We start from the raw sequence: 18003 nt of genomic DNA, 5'->3' as shown, positions 1-18003 counted from the left end.
ATTTTCAATCATTCAAGACCAATTTTGCTTATAATTATCCAGTTCTTTTAGACCGTCTTTCTCCTGAAGCCAGCCTTATGGCTGTTCACTTCACTTTAGCATAAGCCCCCAAGAAGGTGAACAAAATGAGGAAAAGATTGGTTAAAGTTGGCTGTTTGAAATTCTGAAGCATGTCCACCATTCCCTTCACCCATGCCCAACCCTCTTAGAAGTAGTACTTTCAGATTATTTAAGAGTCGATGCTTCTATGTGGATTTTGTCATCTGTCCTTTATAACAGCTAGTAGGTTTAATTTGACTCTATTTTAAGCATATATTGACCTATGCTAATTATCTGTTAAAATAAATTCCACTCTTAGAGTTAATAAAGTGTGTTTGTCATGGAAGACCCATTGAAGTAAGAAGCTGAGGAGCCCTTATGGTAAAGTGGGACAAGAAATAATAAGACATAATAATTTTCCCATGCAAATCAACAACCGTAGCTTCAAAAATATCCTGACCCACAACAAGTATTGGACAGGCCATGTTTCTCTCACTCCCTAAAAAATTGGCTCGGGAAGGAGTATGAGAGCTCCCATAACTCTCCCAAGGCTCATTATTCTCCATCACTCCACAGGAACAGCCTGTCAGAGAAGAGTGAAAGACCATTTGTCAACCTCTCTTCCACTCCCTGATTCTAGCCAAACTTCATCAATCCCAAGTGAGGAGCCAGAGAGAAACCAAACCCCATATATCCAGCCTCATTGTCTACTGGAGTCAAAAATCACAATTCCACTACCCACCCCAACACCACTGGCCCTGTTTCTCCCAATTGCTTTTTATTGTGTTTTTTAAAAAATCCTCTTTCCCCATCCCTGCAACACCGAGAAGGAGGAATTATAGTAGATAAATATGAAGCATGGAGATCCTTTAAAAATGTTTTTAATAATAAATGAGAAAATGAAAAGGAGAGGGTTGGGAAGGAAGGAGGGAATTCAAATGCCAGGGAATTGTTCAGTTTCGCTTTTAAAGATGTTAACACTCATTTATACAACCGTAAGACACTCCCCTTAAAGAAAAGTTCTATGAGTGTGGGTCTGGTTGCATGAATAAGGATAAAATTACTTTTTTAGACGATGTTTCCCACATATAATTCGGAGACCCCTGAAATTAGGTATCCCTCTTGTAGATGTCCTTGAGATGCTGCTGGACCTGGGAAAGAGGAAACTGGGATATGGGTCTATGCCCAAAGGTGCTTCTAGTTATAGGACAGAGAGGAAAGGGGCAGAGGGAGAAAAACCCGAAGTCTGAGAATCTGGATTGCAGAAGACTACCGAGGTCGTGGGAGAAGGGAGAGAAAACAAGGATGAAAACCGAAAGGGGAAGAGGCATGAAATGTTGTCAAATGTCAAAAGGCATTTGGAGAGAAGTTGGGAATTGCATTAAGAAAACCACTGCAAATCTCATTTCAGACCATTTAGAGATATGCCCCCTGGGAACTGCGAGCTCAGGCTGTTTAGCATCAAACAAATGGATCCACTCCATCCCTACCCTAATTAAATAAATCATTCAGTAATTCCACTGGGTTAAACAACCAAAATATTAAAAACCTTCAGGGCCTACTCTTGCCAAATATGTCAGGGATCGTGTGTGAGTGTGTGTGTGTGTGTGTGTGTGTGTTCTGAGACACCACTACTGTTAAACAGGCAGAGCTAAGACTTAGGGGACTGGCAGATTATTGCAAAAAGGGCACGGGGCAGAGGGACTATGTTGTGAGCCTGCGAAAGAAGTTTGTGTGGGGACTGTGGGCAGTGAACGCGTTGGGAACAATATGGAAAACTGGGAGCTGCCTTGGAATCCACAGGGCCGGGTAAGAGAATGTCCGAAAGAAAAATGAGCAGGTGCGGGATGTGCGCAGAGTCGGAGAAGAGTCCGGGGCGCCCGGAGTGGCTCCAGGAACGACGGAAACCCCTCAAGGCTTTTGGGGGCGGTGGGTGCTAATAGAACCCAGTGTCCCGGGTGCGCCGGGGAGGCTGCGAGCGCGGCGGGAGTGGGGCGCTGGAGGGTGAGGACGCGGGAGCGAGGTAGCAAAGCCGGCGCCGGGCAGGGGCCTCCCCGCTGGGCCCGGAGGCAGCAGGGGGACAAGGGCTAGGAGAGGGCATGGCGGCGGCGCGGCGGGAAGCGAGGGGCATCCGGACACTCACCCCGTTGGCCGCGGCCATCTGCACCACGATCTCGATGGCCGTCCTGCTAAAGCACCTGCCGTCGCTGCCCACCACCATGGTGCAGCCCCGACGGTCGCGCAGGTCGATGGACGACAGCACGCTCTGGATAAAGTCGGGCAGGTAGCTGCGCTGGCCCTCGAAGAGGCCGGTGGGTCGCCGCAGACCCCCGCCCCCGGCCGGCCGCTGGTCCTCGTAGGGCGCGGTGGGCACTGTCAGCACCGGGATGGGGCTCTCCTCCGTGGCGCCTCCTGGCCGGTCCTGCTGCGGCTCCCGGGGCCGGAGGGAATCTGCAGCCTGCCGGGGGCCTCCACCAGCCTGGCTGCGCCCCGGGACTCCGCCTTGCGCCCGGGCCCCCTCTCCGGCAGGTCGGCGCCCTGCGCCCGCCCGCCTGGGGACCGCCCGCCCCTCCTCTCCGCGCGGCCGCTCGCTGACTCCCTCGGCAGAGATTGCTTCTGCCTTCCTGTAAAGTTTTCTCCCGCCCACCTTCTCCGCGGCCAGACCGCCCGAGGTGCCCTCAGTTTCTCCCCAAGTTGGACTCACTTTCGGGGTGTCCCAAAAGCCTGATTCCAGGGCCTGCTAGCCCGACCCCGGTGACGCCTCCACCCGCGCCTGGCCCCAGCCTTCACCCGCGATCGCCGCCCTCCGGGGCTCACCCTCCGCCAGAAAACAGCCGGCGGGCGGCGAGACTTTGGGCAGAGTCCGGGTTCCTCTCCGGCGCCCGGCCCGTCTCCCTGTCTCCCTGGGAGTGCGCAGCCTTCACGCACCAGTTTCTCTTTAGAACAAGGGCGGGGAGGGATTTGGGAGGGGGCTGAAACCTTTTGCCATCAGCCAACAGCCTCAGCCAAAAACAACCCTGGAAAGGCGAGCTAAGAATGGTTATCTCCTGCCAGCGCTGAAATCGGAGGCTGGGCGCTGCGTGTGGGGTGTGTGTGTGTGTGTGTGTAGCCTCCCACCCCGACCATTTGTTGGAGGGAATCACCACTGTCAGACTTCAATCCAACAGGACCAACTCGAGCCATCCACACTTTCCCCAGCCTCCTCCAAAACAGCACACTTTCCGGTATGGACAATTCTTTTTTTTTTTTTTTTTCACTTGTTTGTTTGTTGTGGTGGTTGCAACAGCAGCAACACAGACGACACATATTTCCCTATTCTTCTCGCCCTTCTCACCCTCCCTACCCAGCTCCTGCCTTAGAAACAGGCTTGTCCTACACTGTATCTGTCCACACTGTCTGAACTCTTCCCTGAATTAATCGTTTTCAATAGGAGGGGGCTAAATCCCTTATTAATGCCCTACCAGGAGTGAATGAATAAAGCCAAGTGAAAGGAGAACTGGGTACCAGATACTGTGCTAGGTTCCTTTGCATGTATCCTTTCATTCTGCTGGAGCTAAAGATGTTCTGCCTCCTCTCCATAAAACGCACCCAAACTCCAAAACCAGGAAATTCTCCATAGAAAATAGGAGTGAAGAGAGAAAAGACTAACAGGATAAACCCCAAAGCAGGAAGAAATTTCCGTCTCCCATTTCTCTCAAGGAATTTTTGGACCCACCAAGGCTACTGTCCTGAAATATCCTGCTGCTTCTCCTTCCCCAAATATTGTCCACTTCCTGAGAGTAAGGCTGACTTGCCGCAGGCTTATAAAGTGTTTGGTCACAGTAAGACAACTGTGAGTAATAACACACATTGTATACTCTTTTGCAATTGATAAAAGGCTTTGCATCTGTTTTTTCTTTGGAGGCTGAAGAAAAGAAGAATGGTATTCACGCAGTTCCCATTTTACAGATGAAAACAAGAGGACTTTTCCTGTGAAGTCAAGAAAGTGGTTACAATGGTACTTTCAGCCTGTCCGAATTATCTATTGCCCCTCCCCTTTTTATTAATAACGTTGAGGTGTGATCGGAAAACCACTGAAGCCGCCAGTTGAAACCTGCCGGGACTTTTCAGCCATTCTCTTCAACATAAAGAATGGGTGTTTTTGGAGGGGGTGAGAGGAATGGGGAAATGTTGTCAAAGAGTGCAATGTTTTAGTTGAGACAGGAAGAATATATTTTGTTGAGATCTACAGCACAGCATGGTGACTGTAGTTAACAATGAAGTATTGTGTATTTCAAAATTGCTAAGACAATAAATTTCAAATGTTCTCACCACAAAAAAGATAGGTTTTGAGGTGATGAATCTATTAATTCTCTGGATTTAATTATTCCACAATGTATACATATATCATAACATCACATTATACCTCCATAAATACATACAATTTTAATTTGTCAATTAACATTTTTTTAAAAGAATAGTGTGGCCAGTCAGGGAGGTAGTTTTTTTTTTTTTCCTCTAGTCTCTACTCAGTCTCCAAGATCCCATTCCCCATAAAGTTCCTGTCACCCAGGTAGAGTGCAGTGGCACAATCATGGCTCACTGCACCCTCTCCCTCTTGGGCTCAAGCAATCCTCCCGCCTACAGGTACATGCCACCACGCCCAGCTAATTTTTGTAGTTTTTGTAGACATGGGGTTTCACCATGTTGCCTAGGCTGGTCTCGAACTCCTCAGCTCAATCAGTCTGCCCACTTTAGCCTCCCACAGTGCTGGGATTACAGGTGGGAGCCACCAAGCCCAACCCATAAAGTTCCTCACTTTTTATCTCCCTGGGAGTGCACAGCCTACACACACCAGTTTCTCTTTAGAACATACTTAAGAGTCTTGGCTTAGCATCCAACAGACAGAACTTTAACACTTCTAGGGATCTGTGCACCTGTCTATGGTGTGGGGCTTTTAAGATCTCTTTCTAATGACACTTTATTTTGCAAAGCAGGACGGTTTCATTCCCAGAAGAGCAGGTATGGTAAATCCTTTGTTCCAGTAACGAAGACAATGATCCAAACCCTAAGCCTCAGAGAAGCCCAGAAACCCTCCAGGCCTCCATCTCTCTGCTCCTAGCACCTGCCTCTCTCTTGACATCAACATCATTCTCCCCTCTCACAGCCCAGCTCCTTCCACAGACCCAGGGATTAGGCACCAGCACCTCAGACTAGATTTTAGAGAATTACCATTCAAGAGGCAATCCTCTTCCCTTGGTTCCAATTTCAAGGTTCTCAAAGACTGGAACAGGGCTAATTTGAGGCAATGTGCCCCACCGCATAGCCAGAAAGAACCTTACAGTGAAAAGGAAAACAATTCTTCCAAAGTAAGGGGGTGCTGATCCCCAGAGGGAGGACAGATGGGCAACCAAACAGTAACCGGGCCACCACGTGCTTCACACTCACTGATCAAGGATTTCTAAAACCACTTTTCTTTTCTCTGAATTTATATAGGACTTTGTATCACTCATAAAGGAATGTCTTATAGGCTGATAACACCTTTCTATTCATGCTTATACTTAACATTTAGGCTAGGATAATTTCCTAACCTCAGTGTCCTCACTATAAGATGTGAATTATTATAATCCCTACCTCATAAATTGTTGGGAGGATTAAAATGCTTAGTAAAGTGCCTGACTAATAGAAAGGCATTCAATAAATGTTAGCTATTCATGGTGTCATCATCATTATATTTACCATTATTACTAATCTCCTGTATTGCAAGAATTACAGTTTATACTTTTGTAGACCATCACTGTAGCTAAAGGGTCTTTGGGCCATAGGTGATATTCCATAAAGGTTGGTTAAATTGATCTGTGGTTTTTGACTATGGAAACTCAGAACTCCCTCAAAATGTACAAAACAGATTTACCTGCTAAATAAATCTCTTCAAAGCTGACCCCAGGTTTAATTGAATTAATTCCAATGAATTTGTCACAATGATGGAGAAAGGAAACTTAGAGGGCTCCACAGTTGTTTGCTGGTAAAATGAGAAGTTTGGATTAGATCAATGTTTCCCAAAATATTTTCCTCAGAATGTTAGTGCCCCTTGAATCCTGCACAAAGCAAGAGTTTCATGACCAAGCAGCTTTTAAAACTCCTGTACACTCTGCTCCCATTCTTCACAATGCACACTTTCATATTAAAAGTTCTGAGAGGTCCTCAACAGAAGACATCACTTAACTTTTTTTTTTTTTTAAGACAGATTCTCACTCTGTCACCCAGGCTGGAGTACAGTGGCCACCACTCCTGGCCTAAAAATTTTTTAACCTGGTGCTTCCCAATCTAAACTCACAGGGACCAGTTTTCTTAATGAAAGAGAATCAGACTAGCTTGTAACCATAGCTGGTGACACTCCCCTGCCCCATTCCTTGTATGTCCTCAGTGGACTAGGTCAGGAATAAATAAATTTTCCTGATTCTCAAGGGCTGGTCACTCCTTTGCACTGAGCTCAAAGCTTCTCTGTAGCATGGGTCACAATGAATGGTAGCCCTGATAGCCTAGAGTAGCCTTTCAGCCTTCTCTGAGCCTCTAAAGACTGAGGATCCTTGGCATGAAATAGGAGCAACTGATATACCCTTGCTTCCCCTGGGGACTCTCTTGCTCTCAAAAAGGCATCAGCCATCATCTCCATCTAGAGAATATACTAGCTGACTCAGCTTGACCAGCCTGTCCCAAAATGAGAATCTGGGTAAAATAAGTATTGAAACACTTCATTCCTTGTAGATTCACAAAACACATTAGCATATTAAAGACTATGAAGTTCTGCAGGAAAAAAACCTGTTTAACTTTAATCCAACATTGCCAAGTTTTATCTGACCATGGAAGATTTTTCCAAAACACTTACAAACAGATCAAGGACATTAATCTTTCATGAAACACTTTAGATCCCCAGGGTCCTCTCCAGCTACATCATTCTGTGATTTTCTTTTTTATTTATGATGCATTAAAAGATTAATCTCTATCAGACTTCCATTTAGAAATTCACCAGAATGTGCAAAGGCAGCAGGTAAAATTGCCGAAGGGTATTATAAAAATACCCTCCAGTGATTTTTGAAACTTAAACTGAAATATTTACATAACTATATATTTCAGTTTGTATATTATATATATGTATATACACACATATGTGTGTATATATATTTGTGTATGTCTATCTATATCTATGTATATATGGCATTATATCCATTTTACAGATGCAGAAACTGAGCTTTAGAGGGGGTGAGCAATTGGTCCAAAGCCACACAGCACACAGGTAGTCATTGATAAAGGTAAAAACAAGAGTTGAAGCCTGAGGTATAAGGACACAGTGACAAGTACACAAATGTTTACAAGTTACACATATGACACGTGCCTTTAACATGAATTTCTTGAACATTCATTTAGAGGCCTTACAATGAAGACATCAGAGTGGCAGCAACTTCTGTTGGAATCAGGGGAGCATGTTCTTCTATAATCCCCTGGCTGACAGGAAAGCACACTGATTTGGCCCATGGTAGTTATACACTCCCATTGAGTCAGGGGCCACTTCTATGCACACAGGAGGTGCTAAAAATATGCTGTTGACTCATTGCCTCTAAGAGCAGAAGAAATGCCAAAAGTATAGGACAAGAGGCAGAAAAGCACATGGAAAAATGTCGTAGGGCAGTCCTCTAAGGAAGTGTTAGATCCCTTTGAAATCTGTCCAAACACTTTCTTGTGCTGGGGAAAGTCAATTACATATTTCAAGCAACCCCACATGTCATACGAGTATCTTGTACATGTTTGTGTACTCGTGTCTGTGAACTTATATCTCAGACTTCAACTTCTCGCTTCCCACCCTTATCAGTAACTGCCTGCATGGCCTTGGGCAAGTTGCTTTCCCTCTTCAAAGCTCAGTTTCTGCATCTATAAAGTGGACATAATGCTACCTACCTCATGGGGTTAGTGATCACATTTAAGGAGCTAATATGTGGAGATTGCTTACACAGTACCTGTCACATAATAAGGGTTTAATAAGTGTTTGATGTAGTTGTTTTGATTATTACTACTATTACTAAAATAATAATTACTACAGTAATAATGATTCTTATTCTCTATATTAGTATTATCTTTGAAAATGGGCATGGATTATATCTATGTAACACTTTTGGCACAATATCTAGCATTATATCACACACAAATTAGAGAATTCATGTTATTAAGGATGAAAAAATATTTTTACTGACCCTTAAATTCTTTGTAAGTAACTGCAAAAGAAGCCATTATCCCAACACATGAAATAAAAAAAAAATTCAGTTCCTCTGGAGTTTGTTTTTGGAGGTAGCCACAGGATACCTAATTTTTTTTTTCTTTTCAGAGAGACCGAGGGGCTCACTAGGTTGACCAGGCTGGTCTTGAACTCCTGGCCTCAAGCCATCCTCCCACCTCAGCCTCCCAAAGTGCTGGGATTACATGCATGAGCCACCACATCCAGCCTACCTAAAATATTGAATGCTGTTAATAAATCTCCTGAGGCCAGCATAAGAAGGTGATGGGCAAAACTAATGCAGGTATGTTTTTCTGGCTTTTTCATGTATTGGGCCCAACTTTGAAAAGCACTTACTATTAATGGCTAACTTGCAAAATTTGTGATTTATTAAAAGCAGATTTTAATTGTTTTACCTAAAAATAATAGGCCTCTGATCTGCCAAAGATGAAGATTTAATTTCTAGGTGTTCCCCACAATACCTAGAAACATCAGTGTAATCGATTATTAAACACTTTAGAACTATTCTCATCAAAGTTCTTTATTATATAATACAGCAAAAGAAAAGTTTCTTTTCTAAAGGCTTCTCTATACTTTTTTTAATAGTTGAATTTCATTTCTGAAGGCTCCTAAAAAGAATAGAATTTAGATCTTTATTAAAGAGGAAATATATTTTCCATGTTTAATTTAAATTACATTCCATCAGTCATTTGCAATCTTAGCCTACACGGAATTTTTTTTTTGGTAGTTTTTATGTTTGGGCTTTAGGAGGGGATTCCCAATAATCTCTATATAAATATTTCTAATCTCTACATAAATATTTTAACATTTCAATGTAAATTAGTTTTTTAAAGCTATTTTATCCACAAAAATAATGAATTTGCATGGCTGAGGGTGAAATAATGTGTTATCAGGACCCCTCAGTTTTGGGGGTTGTGAGTAGATCCCATCTTCATGTTCCTCCAGCCCAGCCCAAGCCTGGCTCAGGTCCTCCTCCCCCAACTGTCAGGAACCACCATCCCCAGGGATTCTATGTGCCCTGCCTGACCAGTGTTCTCCATCAGAGTTTACCAATCTTTTGTTCATTCCCTCAGAGCACAGCTAAGCAAGAGTACACTAATTTGAAAATTAACTCAAGCAAATAGACGAACAATATCCCCAACACATTGCATTTTAACATAGGGTTTCCTGGACACACTGTTTCAACCCAAGAGTTGGGCTAATAGTAGGAGTTCCATCTGCTAAAATACGGCTGTCAGTTTCAGAGGGAAATTCATGAACATCTTCGTAGTTTGTTTTTACGTTTCACTTGGCACTGTTTCTAAAATTTCCTCTGAAGCCAAAAAATAAGTTATTTCCCAGCACACTGGTCACTTTTCATTTATCATTGGATTGATTTTTGTAACTTGCAGTAGGAGCTGAAATCAACTAGGGGGTTCTTATCCAACAGACAGCAGCAAAACTCTTTGTGTATCTGCGTTCCTTTCAACAAGTGTGACTTCCTCAATGGCATCATTCGTGAGCGTAACACAGAGCTCAGCAATAACGTTTCTTCACTAACCCTACCAGGTATCCAACATAGAATGTTACTTCCTTTCACTGTTTTCTGACTCCTGGCAGATATTAATGATTGGGATTTGGGAACAAGGAAATAGAATTTCTGAGAATGCTTGGGAATTCCCAAATTCATATGATTTTCATAACACTTCACTTACAAGTTTTTGAAAACTAATAAGTGACTATAATAAGCAAATAGTCGTTTTTTTCTGTAACAGGATTATATGAAAAGTTTTAGTAGTCTTCTGTTTTAAAAAGATATGATAACAAATGATGATTTATTATTATTATGAGCCAACATATTGTAACAAGATTATAAAATCCAATAGCATTAATAGAGAAAACATTAAAAAGAAATGAATATTATCACAAAATAAATGCTACAGAAAAGTCCTTTAAAGATTGAAAGGTAACACCACAAATACTTAATGCTTTAATCATTGTTTACATGACATTGTTAAATAAGTCATCAATCATCCCCTCCAATACCATTTAAATAACGTAACATTCCGATCTCCTGGCAAGATGAATAGCACTAGAAAGAAGCAACTCTCAAAATTGCCGATTTAAGGGCATATTTCGATTCTAAAACTTGGCATTTCTTAGAAAACCTCTCATAGGATTTGTAAAACATATACTATGCCTATGAACACATTAATATTTATTTGCAGAAATGGTTCACTGTTAGCAGTGGACAAGGCCATGAACACACACTGGTAACACAGCAACAGATACAAGAAAGTCTGACTGAGGCTCCTTTACTGCTCCTGTCCTGTTCACCTTAACTTTCATCTCCACATGTCAGTGCTTCCTCATCTTGCTTGACTTGAAGTCAGTGCATTTCTTCAAGCCAGTAAGTTCTCTATACTGACTATTAAGCTGTAATTTTCACAGGAAAATTAGAATGTTCCTTCCCATTTTCCTAATTTCTCAACTGATTTTTCTCAGAATTCAGAATCCATAAATATTGAAATGCCAGGAGAGAATTTCCAAATGGAAATGCTGTTCTCTTCATCCATTTTCAGAAGAAACTGTAGGATAGTGTTATCCTTCTCTTCTCCAATTTTTTTTTCCTGCAAACTTATGGTTATCACCTCTTTAAGTGCGTAGCTCACAATTTTGCCTCCCCTGCAAATGGTCCCAAAACAGCGAAGTGGGTCCTCTTTAGCTGTGTCTTTAGTACATAATCCTGCATTTCTGACCGTAGGCAGGGAGGGTGACCCAGGGAAGGATCCCTGACTCAATGGGATTTCTCTTGCTGTCTCTAGAATTTGAACACCGGAACCCAGACGTACAGAGGCTGGGAGCCATTGTGGTGTGCTATATTGATGACGGCAGCAGTGGGTGGTGTGGGGGCAGTTAATTGACAGCTACCTGTTGCTGACATCCCAGGAACTGCCTGAACCTCCTCTTTCCCAGTCATAAGATATCTAAGATTCTGCAGTATTCTTCATTAAATCCTAGCATGGTTTAAGCTAGCCAGAATTAGGTTCTGTTGCTTTCAATCAACAGAACCTTAGCTAATACATTGTTATTTCCTGGTCCTTGTTCCTTTAATTTTCCAGGAAAAGAAGGGAAAATGGCTTACTGGTTTTAAAAAGAGACAAGGGACAACATACCATTTATGCAAAATTTAGAAGCACTCAAAGGAAACTCTGGAAAGCTCCTGAGACATATATAGGTAGGATCAGCATAAAACTTGAACAGTGTATCTAGATCATGGTTGCCATGGTTGCCTTGACACAATGAACATCTGTATCAAGATCATATTTTCTTGGTGGGACAGAGAGAAGCACAAGGCGGGACTCACATTTACAGTAATCCTTGTTTTCCAGGGACCATACAACCCAGTTTGTCCAGAGCTGTTCATCTTAAGTTTGTTATCCCACCATAATTATAAATAGAACCTCCTTTTTCTCTCAAGAATATCCCACTTTGGATGATAATTTCTATGACTACCCATTAAGAATATTTAATAACTATAGAAAACTGCTTCTCTATATTTTTTGTATGTTTGAAACATTTTATAACAAAAATATCTTTAAAGTTATCACCTACACAGAATATAGCTGCCAAATGCTCCTACTCTGCTATTCTAACCATGAATCCCTCTGGGGCCCCTTCCTCCTACGGCGCTTGTGAGGATGAAATGAAATAAGCTCTATAAAGTGCCCAACACTGACCAACACTGAATAAAATACAGCCACCATAGGCGGCCTTCCCTTATGTTCACCAAACTCCTGATAAGTTATTCGGTGATGTTTTAATCTTAATATTTTATGTAGATTATACATTCATCTGATTCAAAATGCAAAAGGTACAAAAGAGTATACAGTTAAAAGTTTCCCAACCCACTACCATTTATCTCCCTGGAGGCAACTGTTTCCAGATTTTTGAATATCCTTAAAGAATATCATATGTATGGAAAAGAAAGATTATATATTTATATGCATCTGTGTATGCATTTTCCTATGAGAGGCTCACAAAGTCTCCTTGAAGAGATATCATTATTACAAATACCCCTCAATTTACAATGGGGTTATATTCCAATAAACTTATGAAAATATTGTAAGCTGAAAACGCATTTAATACACTTAACCTACTAAACATCATAGCTTAGCTCGGCCTACCTTAAACACTCACATTAACCTACAGTTAGGCAAAATCATCTAACAGAAAGCCCATTTTATAATAAAGTGGGCTTTGAATATCTCATGTAATATAATGAATACTGTACTGAAAGTGGAAAACAGAATGGTTGTATGGGTACTCAAAGTACAGCTTCTGCTGAATGTGTATTGCTTTCAAACTATCTTAAAGTTGAAAAATCATAAGTCAAAATATTGTAAGTCAGGGATTGTTTGTACTTCCACTTTACATGATGAAATTGAGCCTTGAAAAGATTAAGTGACTCGCCCAAGGTCACACTGGCAGTTAAATAGTGAAACTTGGATTCAAATTGTTCAGTCACTACATGTAGTGTCTTGAAATTTGAAAAAGAGGAAGAGGAATTAAACTACTAAATTGAAGGAATATTTTAGGCATAGAAGAAGCAGATGCCTTCATGTCCAAGTGATTGTGAAAAGCCCACTTGCCCCAAAATATGTCTCCTGGTCGTATGAAATTCCACCATTTCAGATTTTTACCTGGGGATTTAGAGTAATCCGCTGTTTTCCTAGAGCTCCCCTAAAATAGAAATAGAAAATTTTGGAAGGCTAAATATATGCTAACATTGGAAAACTCATTTTCTCCCCTTCGTAAGGCAAGGTACTGAAGGAGGGGGCCCTACGGGCTGTGCAGGGTCATCCTGGAGGCATGGGGAGAAGAAACTGAAAGGCAAGGTTGTACGGAACAAAGAATACCGATCTCAGGATTCTCTCTTGAACCTGCCCTAACTTTGTTCAAATAGACTTAGCCACTGACCTGCTGTCAAAAGACCGCAGCCAATCTGACTTGTTTTCAACATAATGATGAATATTGATTTGGTCCCTTCATCCAACATTCTCAGCTGGATCTTTTTTTGACCAAGGATATACATTACTAGGCGAGTACAGGCAGTTAATTCTTCCACACGGGACTTTGGAGTTTCTGAGTTAACCAGAATCACCCACCTTAACATCTGCCAGTTTATACCCCAAGTCCTGACCAGTGCCCCCTACCTGCTATGCCTCATGTTTTCAATATAGCATAAAATCTGAAATGAAAGATGAAACATCATAGCCAATATCACAGAAATACAAAGGATCCTAAGAAACTCCTAGGTATAATTACACACTAACCAATTGGATCATCTAGAAGAAATGGATAAATTCCCAGACACATAAAACCTACCAAGATTGACTCATGAAGAAATTAAAAAATCTGAACAGACTAATAGCAAGCAAGGAGGTTGAATCAGTAAGAAAATGTCTCCCATCAATGAAAAACCCAAAACCAGATGGCTTCCCAGATTAATTCTACCAAATATTTTAAGAACTAATACCAGTCCTTCTCAAACTCTTCCAAAAAGCTGAAGTGGAGGGAATACTTCCAAACTCATCTTACAGGGCCAGCATTACCCTGATTCCAAAGCCAGACAAGAACACTACAAGAAAGGAAAATTACAGGCCAATATCCTTGATCTACATAGATGCAAAAATCCTCAACAAAATCCTAGCAAACCAAATTCAATAGCACATTAAAAGAATCATTCACCATGATCATGTCATGGTTCAACATAAGCAAATCAATACATACAATATACCATATTAGAAAAATAAAGGATAGAAACTATATGGCCATCTCAATAGATATAGAAAAAGCTTTTGACAAAATTCAAAACCCTTTCATGGTTAAAAAAAAAAAAAAACACCCAACAGATCACGTATTGAGGGACTGTATCCCAACAAAATAAAGGCCATATATGACAAACCCATAGCTAACACCATAATCAATGGTGAAAAGTTGAAACTTTTCCTCTACCATCAGGAACAAGGCAAGGATGCCCACAGACACCACTTCTCAGGGTAATTAGGCAATAGAAAGAAATAAAAGGCATCCTAATAGGAAAGGAAGAAGTGAAATTGTCTCTACTGACAGCATGATCTTGTTATATATAGAAAACCCTACAAACTTCACTAAAAAAAGGTTAGAACTCAACACAAAGAAGGGAACAATAGACACTGGGGGACTCCAAAGGTGGGAGGGAAGGATGGTGGGAGCAAGGGTTGAAAAACTACCTATCGATTACTATGCTCACTGCTTGGGTGGTGGGATCATTAGAAGCCCAAACCTCAGCACCATGCAATATACCTGTGTAAGAAACCTGTACATCTACCCTCCTGACTCTAAAATGAAACATACAATATTTAAAAAACAAAAACAAATAAATAAAATTTGAAAACTGTTAGAACTGAACTGATAGGTGAAATCAGTAAAGTTGTAGGATACAAAATCAACATATAGAGCCTTGAACACAGCAACATCCAGCTGTCTGACATGAAAGTCTCAGGGACAAGAAAACCTCTATATGAACTCAGAAACAATGAGCTAAGTTGTGTTTATGTCTGAAAGGATGTTAAGAACTTCATTCATGTTACATCAGAGCCAACAGAAAGAACCAACAGGAAACCTGTACCCAACAAACAGAAATGACAAGATGAAGGGAAAGCAGAGGTAAGGGCTTACCTTAGAAAGGGCAAGTGATTAGCTCAATATGCAATACAATGTTTGCTCCTGAGCCAAAAATTTGTACAATAATTTGGATATTACTTGCACAACCAGAAAAATCAGCCACTCATTAGGAAAATGTGTTTCTGTATAAGTCTTAGGACTCAGCTATCTATAATAACATGAAAAGACAATATTTTCATCCAAAATGAGTATTTTTGTTTGTCTTGGCTTGTTATTCTAATGTCAACAGCCTCTAAATAAACTGTTGAAGTACATGATATAACCACCTCTTTCTCCATCTTTCCCATTGCTCCCATAGGGTTTCAGTTGTGCAATTTCACCATTAGCAAAGCTTTTTGCTGAAATCTGGCTTTTCAAAGGGAGAGTATCCAGAAACAGAAGATGCTGATCTGGGAGGCTCTTCCTAATAGAACTGCTGCTTCAGTTTAGCTTGAAAAAGCCCACACCCAGTTCCTAATGACAAACATCTGAACACCGGGTCTTCCCACGAGCAAGACCATGCTATGCCTCCTGCTCGCTCTGTTCTATAAGCAACCCACAGATTGCTCCCTGTGAAGAGGAGCCTGCCAGGGGAGCAGCATTCCACCAGACCCTGATTTAGCAAGATATTTCCGTATCATTCCCCCAACCAGCTGGAAGTCCTCCACTGCTCTTGTGTAAAAATCTAACTCATCTCGCTGAATTTCCTGATTTAAAAGTCTAATTCATTTCACCAAAAGTGTGACAGAAGGAAACCAAGTACACCATCTCTGTCTTACCAAACCAAAGCTATTGCATGTGCATTCTGGGGGAAAAAAATGGTCCAAATATGTTATGGAGGGGGTGCCAGCCCAGTGTCATCCTCTTACTATTGCCATAGGATCTTGGCTGATGGCATCAGAGGAAAAACAAGTTTATCGATTACTTTCAACCATTAAGCTCACTCCTCCATGAAAAATAAGTCACAAGTCCAATGTCTCTTATTAAAATAAGCACTGAAAAATATAAAGGAGTCACAGTTTTAAAATGTGACACACGTTCTCTAAGCGGTGAACCACGTTAGAGGTGCACTGTTGACATTGTATAAAGTCCCCTGGAGCCAGGGTTAAGAAGCGCATCTGTTCTTTGGTGTTCTGGGATGAAGGAGAAAGGAAAATGTGCTGCCAGAAGTGAGTGGGAAGGAGCCCATGAGATAAAGGAAGTAAATCCATTTGCTGATTGCAATAATAATGGTAATACACGAAGCTATACTTACATACATACATACATACATGCAAACTTTCATATTTTTTACAAAAAAGAACTTAAGGCTTCCACACATGTAATCAGCCCTTATGAACTCTCCTGATTAGCTGCAAGGAAAATCTTCCTTCCTCCTTTTTCCTGCACCATCCTGGGCCCCCTTTTGACTTTTTTTTTTTTTTAACTTATAAACGATCAGCTCATATTCTGAAGTTTGTAGTCCCCTCCCGCCCCCTCTCTCTCTATACCGCTCATTTACATTGGCAGTTGTCGTGCTGCTGGGCATCCTCAAACCCACCAGTTTCCCTTTTATGATTGAGCACACAAACATGATCATGCACTAGGCATCACTGTGCCACTCAAAATGCTTTTTTGGTTTTTTTATTGCATCTGAGAGAAATCTCAAGGTTGCAAACCTGGAGTCAGAATTGTCTCCATGTGTCTCAGTGGAAAGAGTATCGTGTGAAGAAATAAGTTGATTCTACTAATCAAAAGGAATTTTTTTTGATATCAGGTCATCCTCCGAATGAATTTATATTACCGAGTGGAGGGTCACATGAAGAAAATGGTCAAACAGCACCACCTACAGCAAAAGCTGAGAAGTGCAGCGGAGCCGGGCTGAGTCAGGAAAGAAAAGCAAGCTGGGGCCTGGCTCAGCGCTCTCCCCTCTGCTCCTGTCTGCACGGAAAGATTAGGATGACCGTGGCAGGAAGCCTGTGCACCTAGTATGCATCACTTGAAGGGAACACACAGATTCCAGTAAACAGTTGGAAGGAAATGTTAATACCAGGCTCTGCTATACAATATGAAATGACTCCTAGATGAGACAAGCGACTTTCATCAAAGTTTCCTGATACCTGAAAAGACAGCCCAGGGGATCCTGCACTACATCTGGTGTATGTAAATTAAGCGGGTTTTTTTCCCCTTTGTAATCAAGGCTCATACACAAACAAAATCACACTTTAGAAACGGCCTATTTCAACTTGTAACTAGCTTGCTTTCAGGGGCTCCAGGTCAAAAAGAAATAGAGCACAAAGACGCTTTCTCCTTAGGGATCCTACACAAATACACTCTGTCCGTTTCTGTCCCACATGGAGCAACAAAGCCATCCGACCTCTCCATCCACCCATCGGGTCCTTCCTGATTAAAGTGAGATAAATCACAGCCCTCTCGCTCCAGATGGCAGGCGACAAGAGGGGGATGCTTGCCTCAAGAAGTCCTCCCCATCCCTCTGCATTCATGCAAGCCCGAGCGGAGAGATGCAAGAAATTATGGATGCATTTTAATTCCCCAGACCCTGCAATTAAAAATGGAAATTTTTTGGCCACGCGTATTGGCTCACGCCTGTAATCCAAGCACTTTCAGAGGCCGAGGTCGGCGGATCACCTGGGGTCAGGAGTTCGAGACCAGCCTGGCCAATATGGTGAAACCCTGTCTCTACTAAAAATACAAAAATTAGCTAGGAATGGTGGTGGGCGCCTGTAGTCCCATCTACTCAGGAGGATGAGGCAGGAGAATCACTTGAACCCGGGAGGCAAAGTTTGCAGTGAGCCAAGATCGCACCACTGCACTCCACTCTGGGTGACAAAGCAAGACTTCATCTCAAAAAATGTTTTTAAAAAATGGAAGTGTTGTTCTTTCATTTGTAAATGTGTTTTGGTAAAAGAGGGGCAGTTTAAGCAACCCTTGTTATTGTCTACATTGTTAAAATTCATCAGACATGGACTCTTGACTCCGTTTTGCCTGGGCAGACCCAATTCAAGCAT

The 18003-nt window shown here is 41.8% G+C and overlaps 1 long non-coding RNA gene and 1 pseudogene across 1 annotated transcript; one reads left to right on the top strand and one right to left on the bottom strand.

The window, feature by feature from the left end:
• The window catches only part of LOC129532856 (phosphoglucomutase-like protein 5), a 35128-nt pseudogene extending 32791 nt beyond the window's left edge, over positions 1 to 2337 (bottom strand).
• On the top strand, positions 1707 to 16836 carry LOC134758396 (uncharacterized). Its single transcript, XR_010133584.1, has 3 exons — positions 1707 to 1848; positions 8399 to 8591; positions 16752 to 16836. It is a non-coding gene; the product is annotated as an uncharacterized lncRNA (long non-coding RNA).
• The last annotated feature ends 1167 nt before the right edge of the window (positions 16837 to 18003 follow it).

Source organism: Gorilla gorilla, chromosome 3, assembly GCF_029281585.2.
Source record: "Gorilla gorilla gorilla isolate KB3781 chromosome 3, NHGRI_mGorGor1-v2.1_pri, whole genome shotgun sequence".
Taxonomy (NCBI): Eukaryota; Metazoa; Chordata; class Mammalia; order Primates; family Hominidae; genus Gorilla; species Gorilla gorilla.
Note: the sequence above shows the minus strand (reverse complement) of the source record. Positions and strands in the feature narration are given on the sequence as shown.